Below are 15016 nucleotides of genomic sequence, written 5' to 3'. Positions count from 1 at the left end.
CCTGTTTAGGGTTGCTTTTAGGAATTATAATATATTACAGAACCAGACATTGCCTGTGAAATCCACTGTGTCCTGAAGAAGAAAGAGAATAGCAATACTTTTTATTTATAATACTACCTTTCAGCTTCACAGTCATATGCAGTTTATTTGGAATTTAAGCAGCGGACATGAAATGATGATGTTTTGCTTATTTAATTTATCAGGTTGAAGTATCTTTGTTTATTCTTACTAGGCCTTGAAAAGAGACATAAGATGGTTTCAATTCAGAGGACTGGATCCGTCCTTCTTGCTATATTATTTATACCACTCTCATCACCATGGTATCAGAATGCCTTAAAAAGTGTGTCATTTCTCTGTAGCTTCTTTACATGTCTGTTTTCTACTAAATTGTTGTTATGAAAATTCTGACGACAACAGCCTTTCATGAGACTAACATCAGCTTGCTCTACCTGCCGGAAAAAAAACAAAAACAAAAACAAAAAACCATGTATCCTAATGTCAGTCTGCAGCCGTCGCTCCGTTTTCTCTGCTGGAGGAGCATTTCGGGCACACAGGCTTGGAGCAGAGTGGCCCCTGTGTGGCCACAGCGATATGACGGATGTCGTTCCTCCAGGCAGCCTTGCGGTCTCTCCCTCTTCAAAGCAGCTCCCTGTCCGTCGGTGGGGTTGTTATCGCTCTGTGCCTATTTCTGGTTTAGCTGTCTGCTCGCTGTAACTACAGTGGCTGATGTCCCGGTGCTCGGAGAAACTCGCTTTAATCACAATCCCTGAGCTCAGGGAAAACCAAAAAGAAGCCTTTTTGAGCACGTTAGGGTGGTGTGGGATGTCCTGCGCTCCGTGCTGCCCCGCTCCACGAGCTGAGTGTCCCAGCAAAACCCAGCTGCATTACACCGCATCCCTGGGGCAGCACGGCATCAGCAGCTCATTACTCTGAGCTGTGCCCATCAGATACAATCCATCTTCAGAGGAATGTTTTTGGCTCAGGGGGGGAATTTTCTGAGATCTGTGTGTGGGTTTCAGCCACATGGCTCCTATTGACTTTAATGGGAGTCACGCAGCTAGAAACCCCTGTGCTCCCCTTGGGGTTACGCTCTCCCCTGATGCCTGTGGACTGCGCCACGCATCAGCTTTAAGGGGAAAGTACACCTCTGCCCTGCCTTGTCAAGAAGCAACCAGGTCCCCTCTCCACCCTTACCCCCACCCCTTTGGCCTTGTGTGTTTATGGATGAGCAACAATGGAGACTCATTTTTATGGCAAGTTAGCAGGCTTTATACTATAAATATTACATTACAAGGTTCAGACACGGTGATATTTTTGAACATATCCACACTTTGCCGCAGATCAGCATGTCACTGAAACATTTCCTTTGAAGAGTAAGTTTTTGAAACACATCATAAAAATTCCAGCATTGAGATTTCTCCATTTGCACCATCACAGTGCATGTCCAAATGTCTTTATTAAAATAAGATATTAAAAAGTTATAGGTTTGACTTGGGCTGGGGGTGTGGGGGGGCAGGCGGAAGATTTGATGAGGGATCCAGAAAACAGGCAGCATAGCTTTAATTGAAGGAGACAGTGTTGTCAGTATATGTGTTCCTAGAGTTATAAAGCCCAGCAGTATAGTATTCATCAAGTCTGATTCCACCTGACACTTGACTGAAAGCATTTTGCACTAATTTGCTTTGTGCTTGTCTAGTAAATCTAAAAAGAATGAGTGAAGGGGTGATAGGTGGCCATTAAACAGAATAAACAGCCTCTGGCAAGTGAATGAGTTTTACAGACTTGTTGCTTTTGGGAGGGGGAGGGTGGAAGGGGAGAAGATTATAGGTCCTTGAATCAGCGTGTGGCTGCCTCTATCACTCCGTAATCACAACTGTTTTCTTTGGCCCAGAGACTCATGTGCACCTCCAGAGAGGCTACTAGGGAGAAGAAGGAAGCTCTGCCCCCGAACCTCTGCAGGAGACCCCTCCAGACATATGATTCATATTCCAAGTGTGATAGAGGCCTAAATGGCAATTATTTTATCATATAAACACCAGTGAGATAGATTTCAGTCTGGAGCTGATTGCTTTCCTCGGATAATCCTTTTCAAATTTTCCCCTACACAAAATATAACAGCTTTAGGGTGTTTTCAGGTCCCCACTTATGGTTCAACTTATGGTAAAAACCTTGGGCTTGTTGTCATCTTTGTCTAACTTTGCTGATAGCAGGCAGGAAATAGCTGTGTAAAGGCAGGAGGGGGTAAATAGCTGACTCTGTGGTCTGTAATTGGTTCATAGTTTTGGACTGTGAAGAATAGAAAAGAAGGCAGAGGAGGGCTGGAAGACAGCCTAACAAGGAACACATGGGCATCTGAAAACTAAACACAGCTGGACCAAGAAGTACATTTGACCGCCTGTTCCCTGCTCTCAGACTTCTTAGCATTGTTGTTGTTACTAGTGAAGAATATATAGCACCGGATTTCAAGGGGGTGGATGGGAACGTCGCTGCGATAAAAGGCTAAATATCATGACTAACGAGAAATCAAAACAAAAACTTCCTTTCTCCATGTACTTATTTATTTAGTTGCTTGCTAGCTTGGGGTTCTCTTATCTTGGCAACCTCGCTGCTGCAGTTTTGCTGGAGGATAGTGTCAGCCGCAGAGTTTCAGGTTTTCGTTCCCTGGAAAAGGATGTTCAGCTTCAGGGGGTTTGTTTTTCCTTCCCCTTTTCCTTATCCTCCCCTTCCTGGCTCCCTTCAAAATGCAAGTGTGGGTAGAAACTCATGGACTGAGAAAGGACATAACGAGCCTGAAAAAGAGGCTACGGTGATGAAAACCTCTACCTGTCAATACAGCACCAAAGAGAGGAAGGTTTCATCCTCCTGCTCTGACCTCCCCTTGGAAGGTGGCAAGGGATCAGTCCGGCCGCGGGCCGCATGCCGAAGCCAGGCAGAGGCTCTCTGCGGGGCTCGCAGACCGCTCCTGTGTCTGGGATAAGTCAGCTTTGTTTTGGCTACTTCGAGGACAGGGGAAAAGCTTTTCCTCTTGCTCTCCCTGAATTAAGGGTTCTCATTACTCAGGCCTCATTAAAATAATCTCTCATCTGTACTTGTGTCATGAGGAAATGGCTGTTTCTCCACCACCCCCCCTTCCTATCCCCTGATATCTGCACAAATGTATTTTACTTTTCTAAATTAAAAAAGATCCTGCTGCCGCTACGCTCGGCTATTTACATTCTTTAAGCAAAAAAAAAATCCTGAAACCCTGACAGCAGAGCTGCCATTAGTGTTGATTGTGTCCAGCAATGCACAGTCCACTTCAAGAAAGGCAACATCCTCTATTTTTTAAGCCAAATGTTGTGCACCGCAGCAAGAACAAACAAGAGCGACTTTCATCCTTCAAACACTGAAGCAGCTTTGCAAAGCCTGACATGAAAGGGCCTCCCTTGCTCTCTTGTCCATGTAGGCCTGGAAATGGAGCTGAAATGGCTAACAACATTGGTAATAATAGGGGCCTGCCTGGCATCAAGAGGTGAGCCGAAAGACTTCAAAAGCTGGCTTGAGCATGGCTGCAGGAGCATTTGCTCTGGGATTCAGGCTCCAACTTTTATTCTCTCCCTTTGAAGAGCTTACAATTGGGTGGAGGGTGGAAACCAAGCATTTTTGACATGAACTCTGCCATGGAAAATTATGAGAAAGACGGAGATGAAAAGGAATGTGTCCTGATTGTGCTGGGTATTTTTTTTATTTTATTTTATTTTTAAAAGTCTGCAAAACAAGGGGCTAGCAGTACTATAATCATTGATCCTGAAAAGGTTCTTCAGAGATTAGTGCTATCAGTGCAATGCGAACCTCAAGGCTGAGAGGCAGAGTGAAAGAGAGAGACCCTTTTGCACTAAAATAACATGAGCTTTTAAAGGAATAGGGTACTACTCTGCTGGAAAATAAATAAATAAATAAATAAAAAGAGAGTACCTGTGCTTGGAAACAAACAAACAAAACCAAAAATAAATGGCCAGCTTGGCATGCCTCCAAATTTTGCAGTCACTGGAGGGTCCTGATTGTTTGAGTGTAGATCCCTCGGAGCACCCGGACTCTTGTTTGTTTTGTAAGCTAAGATTACTCTGCAGGACTCTTGTGTTGTTTTTCCTGCCTATAAACACAGAATAATTTCACTAAACCTGGAGAAGCTACCGGGGATTTACAGCAGTATGAGTAGCTATATGGATATCTAAGGGATTACTAAATGTTTAAACAGATTTGCCTTATTATTTCATCCTTTTATTTTTGGCAACACATTATTAGTATCAAACAAGCAACAGGCAGGCAGGCAACGCTGTGAAAGGTCACCTGTCATTTCCTGTTGCGGGACTTGTATCTGTTGTGCCAACTTTGCTAACCTTTAATCATCAGGGCAGCAGATTAGTTAAGGCGGAAAAGACAAGCTGGAAGTTGTAGGGAAATAGGAGAGAAAGGGGACAGGGTGAGCACTCTAAGAAACAGACCAGGGAGACCAGACCTGGGCTGAGATTTTGGGAAGCGCGGAGCAGGAATGTGAAAAATAAAGAGCAGGAGGGAATGGGGGAAGATTGGAAGGAGGGAGAGCAAGCGGCTGCAAACATCCATGGCCCTACATCTGCAGGAACAGCAGGCAATGGGGAAGGTGTTGTGCACTGCTACACAGATAGAGGCTCATTATACAGGCAGAGGGCCACTGCAGGGCCTGCACAGAGGCTGTTGAAATGAATGGAAAGAGTTTGTTGGGCATTAGAGCTCTTGTTAGCTGAACGAACACTTCCCCGACCTAAGTCAGCCAATCCCCGAGATTGTCACTCTAAGCCTGTATCAATTTGACATTTTAAGATGAATATTCTGCATTCAGGGGCTCTCAGTCTGTACTTTTGGCACTTTCTAGTGGTCCTGAGTGCTCCTTGTGAGTGCAACTTGTTTTCCTTCTCTCATTTGTAATCATACTAGAAGGGAACTGTGTACACACAGTACACTTACCTATTTTGCTGTAAGAGCGGAGTTGTGGAGTGGCTGCTGTACTTGATTGCCTGTCAGGCACCAATTAGCAATCCATTCAGAATCTCTGAAGCTGTGATCCACAGCCAGGAGAGAGTCTGAGAACACTTGTTTTGAATTATCCTGCATAAATCTCATGCCATGTATCTACAGCAAAATGAGATCATATCCCCATGTCTTTTAAATATCAAGACATCCAGATATGCCTGCTTTTGAACAAACAAAACCAAACTTATAGTGAAGCTTTTTGTGTAAAGCAGTTTCCGTGACAGTATGTCTTAAAAATGAATATACCTCCATCTAAAATGTGATTTGCTTTATGTCTCAAGTTACAACAACATGAGTATTTCAGTTGTTAAAATATGAAACTTACATTGTTGGTTGCTGGGTTCTTAAATAGATCACTGACATGAGTCTTCCTGTTCCTTTTTCCGAGCTCTTTTCTCAAAAGGTAAGAAAAGCCCCTTGGCATTTCTAAAAACAAATTGCAAGTCTTTTGCTGTTGCTGAAGTTTATGTGTTAAATCTTTGAATCAATCCTGATACTTCTTAACTAGCCAGTTCTCCAAATTTAGGGAGGGAGCAGAAGAAAACAAAGTCCCTGAACTACAGGGACTGCAGGTGGAAAGCAAGGCTGCGGGGGCTGCTAATGTGCTGTGAAAGCGAAGTGCTTAAAGCAGACAGAGATAGGGAAATAATAATATCTAAAATATAAGCTAAAATAACATCTTCATCTACAGCAATAGACAATACTATTTAATAAATAATAATATCTAAAATAATGTCTTCAGTAAAAATCTGTTAATCTGCAAGGACAAGGGAAAGAGCAGCCCTTAGATATATTGCTAAGTTTAAGAAATTTGCAAAGCACCAAAGCAAGAGGGAATCCAGCAGCAATTCCCAGGGCTCGCAGCTCACTCACTAGCTGACTTGATGAGTCTCTTTGATCTGGTATTGACATCATATCAGATCTCTTGCACTGTTTCGCCCACTTGCCAAAGCCAGCTTCCCAGAAGCAAAAATGTGTGTTCCTTTCCTTGGGGTGATTTGAAACATTGACATGAAACAGACCTCTCACTCTTCCTCTGCTGTGGTCTGCCTTTCTAGTAGTTCCTTCGCTGGTGTCTTCTTAAGAACACTTGGAGGTCAGTGCCAGGTTCGAATAGCAGTGTTCTCCTCTATTGTGAGTGATGCAATGATTAGGTAGTAAGTGTATGAATACCGAGAAGAGAAAAGAGAGAATATGTAAGTTGATTTGGGAGCCTGGGATTCACAGACATCCAATTCTTTTTAGGTATCTTGTATAATAAACATGGGCTTCATTAATTAATTTTTTCTACTCTAGGAGTACTGTAATATACAGGATACTGGCTGGTGGTTCAGGGGGATGTAGAATTTGCATGACAAGAAAGCAATGGAAAGTCTCCAGTATGGTGTAACACATGGAATGAAGCCAACGCAAAAACTTTCCTCTTCTCTCCACAAAGGAATTTTTGGAAGTAAAAGTATAGGCATATAGTATAGGCATATAATGGGTAGCTTGAGTACCATGTCTACACGAGTGCCAAAACAGCATGGGATGTGTGCTTCCCTGTTCCCAGCTGGGTATTCCAGGTCTGCCTGTTACAGAGTACCTCAGTCCTTCCTACGTTCCATAAAACGTAATGCTTCCCTGTGTTTCTGCTTGATCCAGCAGAACCTGTCGTATTTACGTCCCAGATTTCCCCCACGCATTGCTGGCTGCTGTAGTCCCTTCATGAGGATACTGGGCAAATAACTCACAGGAATTACTGGTGCCCAGAATTAAGCTTATGACTTAACTATGCTTAAGAGACCCCTGCTTTGAGCAGAATACAGGTACAATATGGGTACTGTGGGAGTCTGGGGACAGTGGCTGGATTTCTTGTGCTATCCTAGCTCACTTTTCTATATCAGTTGGCCAAGACCTTTCTCATTTGTTGGTGTATGCTTCTCTCTCATTTCCTTATCACTACTAAGGGGGAAATATGGCTGGAAAAATGGTATGAAACTGCTTTTTAAAGTTATTATGGCAAAACTGCCCTTAGCCAAATGGCTAGCCATTAATCTTAAACACAAGTGGACTGAGTATCAGGAGGCAAAAAAATCTGTGTTGGAAGTCAGGAGGAAAGGCATCCAGGTTGTTTGTGAAATATTAAAAGGTGGAGTTCACTGAGCATCTGTCTTGTGTATTTTAATTATGTCTCCGCGAACCTGAACTCTGTGGGGCCTTCAGCAAGCCCTGCTCAGTTGTGCTGGCTCACAAGTTCAAAGCTAGGTTGTAAGTCGTTTTTATTTAGCGCCTAGTGACAGCGAGTACTGTAGGTGGAGGAACATTAAGTACCACTTAAATCTGTTCCTGAACATCTTGTTAAAAATATACTGGAATGATACTCTGGCTCTGACTTCATTGAGATCCATTATAAAGTCCCCCCTGGCCTTTTCTACACACACCTGATTATGCCATTGGAGAATCCTCAGCTCTTTGAGAGGCTGAACTCTAATTCTCCCATCCAGCACTCGGCAGTTACTGCTCAAGTCCAAAGTCAACACACCACAAAGTCAGTGCTACCACGCTATCGGTTCAGAAAACCTCAGCGTTCTTGACCGTGTCAACACAGAAATCAAGGGTGACACTGATGTGGAATCAGAAAATGAGTGTCTAAAAAGGCTGCTGAAGCTGAATGCAGCTGTGCTTTCTGAGAGCACATCTCGACTCAATCAAAGTGCCAAAGGCGGTGGGGCTGGGCCGTGTGGACAAGAGCCACTGTCTCCATCAGGACTTGCTCCCTTTCAAAGGTAGTCTGAGTCCTCTCTTCAGCTTCCCTGGGAGATTTGTCCAAAACATTAGGAAAAATACCAAAAGTGGGCTTCTCTTGGGTGACACTGTCCCTAGAAAGGAAACAATAGCTTTAATCAGAGCACTCACCCAAGCCTGATGAAGTGCTTTTGCGGCTCACTGAGTTAGTCTTGGTGCACGGCTACTGCAGTGAAATGGAGCACAAGTATTTGCTATTGCAGCGAGTATCAGAGGAGGCAATAATGCTCTGCCACTTACTATGAAGTGTTTCCGTGTAAATCTAAATGAGTGCTGCAGGGGTCTGTTCCCCTCTGAATGCACAGGGGAGCAAGGTGCTGAAGGGTGGTTTTCATTATACCATTAACACAGCAAACTACTTGCTTTCCCCCTTCCCTGTCCCTCTTCTAAAGCAGGGGCTTGAGGCATTTGAATCTAGGCTCCTTCTTCAGGTTGGCCACACCAGGCTGTGTGTTCCCTGCCCATCAGGGCAGTAGGTCCCACTCCTGTTCTCAGATGCCGTCCCCTGCCCTGGGCCCAGCAGAAATCCGTCCCTTGTCATACCAGCTGCACTTTCTCTGCAGGGAGACAGCAGTCACCCGCTTGGCGAGGAGGGGCAAGCTGTAATGTCTAGCCAGAAACATCTACCATAAACCATTGCTTCCTGTTATGACACTCATGTGTCTAAACTTATTGATTTATTTAGGTCGAACTGTCTAACCTGCTTGAGTAAGAGTGGAATCAGCAGGTACAAAGTCATGTAACAATGGGAAGCACCAAAATACAGCTCACAGTATTGTATCTTAGAATATATTACTATTCAGTTTTATTCTTTGAAAACCACCCCACGTTATTCAGAAACATCTTTCACATTTCTCTTGTATTTTCATTTTTTTTTCTTATATCTTATTAATTAGTAGGAGTAGTACCATTACAATTTTCTGACCTGGCCATAGCTATTTTCAATCTAGGTGTTTTCCCGAGTAATAGAATAGAAATTTTAGAAACTGTAAATCTTGAACTTGGACCACCAAGGATAAAAGAGGGAGTATTCTGTTTTGATTTATACATCTCTCTTGATTAGGGATTTCTTCCTTTGTCTGGAAGCAATGCGATCTGGTTGTTAGGAAAGGGGCGACAGACCTTGGGGACACCCGAGTTCTTTCCTGGTTCTGTCACTCAAGCAGCTTCTTTACGCCTAAATCAACCCTTTGGGTTTATTTGTGAGTATAAGAACACCTAACTAGCTCACCAGTGTGTTGTGAAACTTAATTAATTTATATTTCTAAAGCTCTTCCAATTTATCAGCCAGGAGACTGTGTATAAAGCATGTAAGTACTAATTTTTAAAGGAGTAAAGCAGTTTTCCCTCCTACTAACGTTAATTGAAGTTATACACATTTAGAGTACAATCACTTACACAATATTCCCTTCTAGAAAATGTTGCATTTAGAGCTTCATTGTGAATTACTTCTTTGCACCTGTAAATAATAATATTTTTTGTGTGAGCATTTATGCGTGTGGCCATATATGTATATATATATTTATATATGCGTGTTTATATACATGCACAAGCAAGAGAAGAGATAGTCTTTCCAAATAGTCTGGAAAATCTCTGGGACTCCACAGCTGGCAGTGCATTACTTTTATTTAAAGAAAAGTTACGCAAAAAGCTTATGTGCAGTCAAAAACTTCCCGGCTCTAATTAATATATATATGAAGTGTAAACAGATCATGAAATATTTTTTAGTGCTTAATACATAGAAACGTCCTGTGTTGATGCTAATGAAAATGTAATGCCTGGTATATTTCACAGTGCAGGGCCTGGGGACACAGATCCATGGAAAAGCAATTCATACCAAACTGCTTTACAAGTGCAAAAATTCTGTTAGCCTAAAGCTACAGCTCTGCATAATTGTACACGGGAAAAAAAAAAAAAAAAAAAGAAAAAACAAACCACAGAACAGCCCTCCTCTGCCCTGTGTTTGCAGCACAGTCATTTATTTCCAGCTCTGGCAATGGGTCATTCTTTCAAAGATGATGACACCAGTATTTCAGCAGAGAGGATTTTTAATCCACCATATTCTCGGTCTAATCCAGACAGCTCCTCGTTACCTAACTGAACAGTTTGTCATTCCAGCTGAGTTTCAAGATCTGCTTGTTGCAAGGAAAGTTAAGGAAATTTGTGAAGACCACAAAAATTCAACCCTCTACCCTGGAGAATAGTCTCTTAATTGTAATAGCCCATTTTAATCATTGTGATTGTTTAAAATATTATGAACAGAGGGAAATAAGGAAGATAATTGTGCTTCAGCAGTCACAATCTTTTGTTATCACCTAAGCTTATTGGAGATTTAGCTGTGTATACTTCCAATACTTCCTTCACATATCAAGTGGCCTTAATTACGTGGGCAGCTAGAATCCCTCTTGAGAGAGAGGCTTGGATAACAAAACAGCAGGTAAGAAATGCCTCTTCCTTACCTCTTTGTTTCTTCCCAGTCCCCTGTAGCTAAGGCTGCATATGTGGCTGTCTCTGTCTTTGTGACACTTTAAATGTGAAACAAGTAATTTAGTTGAAAATTTTCTGTTATTTTTTTTTACATGCTTCATATGCTGGGTTAAAATCCATTAGCATATAACAAAAATCAGAGCAGATGTAGTGCAACAGATTCCTTAAGGGAGTCCATATTTTTACATATTTTGTAATAAGGAAACTGTCACTCCCAGATGGTATCTAGCTAATACTGGTGGTTTGCTTGCTGATAACATACTAAAAAATAAAATTAATTGTATTCTATTTGATGACAATGAAGCCATTATCATATATAATTCACTCTTAAAGGAAACGTCCAAATGATGGTCTCTTGCAATAACTACGCTTTCTCGGTCTCTGTGCCTGTCCATTCTCTCCTTCTTCTACCTCAAAAATTCTTTCAGAATTTGTTGTAGTAGAAACCTCCAGCTGCAAAGTGAAACAGCCGTTCATTAGCAAAGCTGGAAACCAGTGTTAATTTGTACAGGGAATCTGGGCCAGCAGTATCTCAATACACTTACCATAAGCTTCATCCTCCACCAGTGGTTCCCTGACTGCTCTGTTTTAGATGTCACAATTATTTATTGTAGCAAAGGAAACAATTAACCGTATCGTTGATGACACTGAATGGTACCTTTTTGGCACCTCATTTGGTTAGTGAAGTAAGCATCCAGACCTGATACTTTGTGTGGAAAAGAAAATCAAGGCAATCCTTTGTATCCAGAACCTTATACAAATACACTACAGGGATCTGTAGACTGTGTTCAGTATAAAGTTAAAAAAAAAAAAAAAAAAAGCCTCTCAAAATATTCAAAACCTTTCAGAAAACAGATTTTTTTTCTGATATAAAACTGCTCACTTCCTGCTTAGGAAGGAATTGCCTGTGACTGTTCCAGGCTTGTTACAGATTGGTTGATTACGACCTTATGAGACATGGATGGTTGAGCTCACAGGAGTTAAGGTTTTCAGTGAGGTTTATTGATATTAGATATCCAGCATGAGGAGCTCAGAAAGACCTTTTTCTTTCCATCTGTCCACCACAAAAATACACAAGTTTTTTCAGGAAACCCTTGAAGAAACTTCCATGTTGAGGCAGTATGGTAGAGAAGTATAGGGAAACAGATTTTTTCCTTCTCAAAGCTGACCATGGTCCTTGAGTGTTGACCTTTGTGACACCTCCTTGGGGCCACAGCATTGGTACCCCAGGCCAAAGACAATATGTAGGTGTTGACAGCAGTCTGCTGGTGGGAAAACTGGAATGGGGTGAGGTGACTTTTACCAAGTCACAATATCACTTAGTGCTAACCCAGGAAGGGAACCCACGTGTCCGAAGTCCCATTTCATTGACCTGTCCAAGGGGTACCGCCTTAGCACAAAGGACAGAGCGAAGAAAGGGAGAGAATTCTTCCTGTGGTGCTGGGTGTATAAAGACAAAACTATCTGTCTTGGTGAAAGAGAGGGTTTTACAGGATTGACTAGTTTACATAACTATTCAAGCAAACTTCTCACTTGATAATAATGATTTCCCCATCTTTGAATGACTGTAGAGAGATGGTAAGCCATACTCTCTGAAGGGTCTAAGATGTGTCTAGTTGTGTTCATTCTAGGTTATTTATGCATTTTATGTAATTTCCCTTGTGGCATAAGGAAAAAGCAATATGAAGAGGAACAGATGACTGTTGTTCCATTTGGAGATTTGGATAAGAAGGTCAATGTTGTAGCCATCTCTTCCACATAGGTCAGAAGAACTTGGGGAATATGGGAAGTCATTTTATATGCTGAGGCTATTGCCTTAACTTGGGACCTCATAGCCAGCACAGTCCCCCATAAAACTTTCTGAATTTATTGGCAGACATTGTATAGGAAACAGTTCTTAACTTGTACGTGATCTTGACTAAAGCAGTAAAGCATAGATCAAGACTTTGAAAGTACAGTGTATGTCTTAGCAAACTGTAGTCCTCGGTCTTCTGTTACAGAGTTCTTAACAGCAGTAAGCATTATTTTATTTCATTTTGTTTTATATTATTTTGCTTTCTTGTACTCTATTTTAGAAATGAAATAGCCTTGTGAATGTTACAAGAGAGTGGTGAATTTTCGGTCCCTGAGTGGAATTCATCCCAGGCTTTCATCTTCTATTTCAATTCAAAGAGAGAAGAGCATTCTTTCCTGGTCTTTCTCTGCCTGGAATATCACAAAGCTTATTCTCAGGTGGCTGCAGCCCCAAATGGCAGAAATCTCATGAAATAGCAGCTTCCATCATGTATCAGTTGTTTTGGTGACTAGAGCACTTTAGAGATCGTCCAGAGTCATTGAGAATTCTGGGGTCTGGGTAACAGATTTCCTCAAAAACACTTTACCTGGTTTTGAATGCTCTGAACTCACTTTGTAATCCTTTTCTTCTTTGCTATCAGACACTACCTCTTTGCCCTTTTTCTAATGCATTAAGTGCTAGACAACTATAATATTTTATTGAGCATGATTGCATTCAACCTTCAAATACTCCTTGAATAATACAATATGTACACATTCGAACTTTATTATTACGTTAGCTAACATATAGCCAACTGACATTGAGTTGTTCATACAGAAGGCATATGGCTCAAAAAGCAATACTATTTTCTGTTTGTGGGTCTTAATTTATACCTTTTATCTCTCAGCCTTCCTCATTAAGACATCACAGCTGATGTGTTTTCTCCTCTGTGCTTTAATGCCTGAGCAGAAGATGTATTTTATTCATGATTTGGTAGGAAATGTGTCTGGTGGGAAGGAATTTGGACACCATTAATGCAACCTGAAATTCCACTGTGGACGCTGGGAGGGAGCTCTTCCTCTTAGCTGTATAAAGCATCTGCTTAAATTCTCAAGTGTGGAACGTGCAGACTTGTTAGGCAAGATTTTTAACAGACTGTTTGGCACTGAGTGTAATTTTCCCGAAGACCTGGCAGTGGAAATAGTTTAAATAATAGTTTGTCAAATACTCATCAAGAGAAATGCTAATTGAAGCCTCATCTGAATCAAGCTCTGCACAATACCGGAAAGGGAATGGGCGTTTCCTGTTGCTTTCCTACTCAATGAAAAGAGATGGGTTTTGAGAGATTGCTAATGTTAGATTAGATATATCCCACGTTTTAGGATTATATTGAAATATAGATTAATTCATGGCAAGTACATATCAAGCATGTTTTATTTAGTAATTTATTGGGTAATGTAGGGCTCCACAAACCTATTGTATAGTCTTAGTACTTACATTGCTAGATGTCCTTTCGCCAAACGCCGTTTTGAACACCACATCAACTTTTGTAGCCTCTTTCCTCCTGAAGTTCGTGTTCTGTCTAGCTCTTCAGACCACCGGGGGGACATGAGGAGAAGGTATGGATGTGACTGTGGGACTGGAATGCCAGCTGGCCAAGTGCTACAGCAGCATTGCAGGGAGGTTGGGTAAAGCGAATCTGACCTCTTGCAATAAATATTAGAGACTTTGAGTGGATTTGGAATCTGAAACCAGAAATCAGATCAGTCAGAGCAGGTCTCTATGTGCAGACTAAACTGAACTGAATGTCCAGACTCGAGCTTTGGCAAAGAAATCAAACCCATAAATCCAAATCTGGTTTTTGTCTTTCAGACACGCTTGTAATGCTAATAATACTTTGCCCTTTCACAGTCTCCAATAGCTTAGGAACTTTGAAATTATTTATCGGATGAATCATGCTTCCCAATTCAAATCACGTGAACAAGATGGCTGGAAATACCACCCGAAAGCAAAGGCAGGATTGGGCTGCGGCAAAGTCTGTATTCTGTTTGTAGCAGTGTATAGAAACTGAGGCTGTAAGGTTTTAGCTATATCTCTATAATTCTCCCAATGCAATCTCTGTGTCAATAGCCCCAACTCCATGTGTCTTGGATTCCCATAACTTCTTAGCTTCGGGTGTCTCATGTCTTCATGTTGACTCACTCCCAAATACTGCTAAAAGGCTTTGATAGAGAATAGGACAAAGTGGTGGCATCTTGGTGCAATGAAGTCAAGCTTTGCTTTGCCAGTAAGCAGCTGCCACAGGATTAGGAGTTTTACATGGTTCACCCATGTCTCTAAGAGTGAGTGGCAGAGCTGAGACTGAAGCACAGAACTGCTGAGTCTCCCTGTTCCTCTGAGCAGCCACGTGCTCTACATTCGGAGAGAATAGGATTATTTAGCATCAAAGGTACCAGTAGCAGATACAGGGCATCTTCATTCATCACGAATAATGCTGTTAGTGAGAAATAATAGTATTCCTCAGTATTGATGATAATGTATTGAGCGCTAGCAAAGCCTTCTGCTGAGAGTTATCTAGTGAAGTGAAGTGAATTATGGAATTTTACTACCTGAGTACAAGGACTGATATAAATGATCATCTCCGTGGCAATGAGTTGATTTAAAAAGGCTTCATGAGAACTTGTCTAATGCTCATAAATTAACATTAAATATGAGATGGGTTATCTAATCACATACTTTCGAGCAAATTCCTTTTTAATATGTATGTACACTGCTACTGGAAATGTAGAAGATATATCAGAGGAGATATTTCCTGCCACACATGGTTACATTCGATAACTCCATATTATTTTCATAGTTTCTGTCAGTTAAAAATTTCTTACTTTACCATCAAAATTTCTACACAGTACCAATGTT

General features: G+C 41.5%; 1 long non-coding RNA gene across 11 annotated transcripts in view; it reads left to right on the top strand.

Moving 5' to 3' along the window:
* The window catches only part of LOC310904693, a 545090-nt gene that overhangs the window by 357487 nt on the left and 172587 nt on the right, over window positions 1–15016 (top strand). The window contains exon 1 of one of the 11 annotated variants that reach the window (XR_014588547.1): window positions 9474–10276. The exons of the other annotated variants lie outside the window; for them this stretch is intronic. This is a non-coding gene — a long non-coding RNA (uncharacterized lncRNA). Of the gene's footprint in view, window positions 1–9473; window positions 10277–15016 lie in introns of those variants that run through there. 11 annotated transcript variants of the gene reach the window in all.

This window comes from Anser anser, assembly GCF_964211835.1.
Source record: "Anser anser genome assembly, chromosome: 10".
NCBI lineage: Eukaryota > Metazoa > Chordata > Aves > Anseriformes > Anatidae > Anser > Anser anser.
The sequence above is the reverse complement of the archived record's forward strand: the minus strand, read 5'-3'. Positions and strand labels throughout refer to the sequence as shown.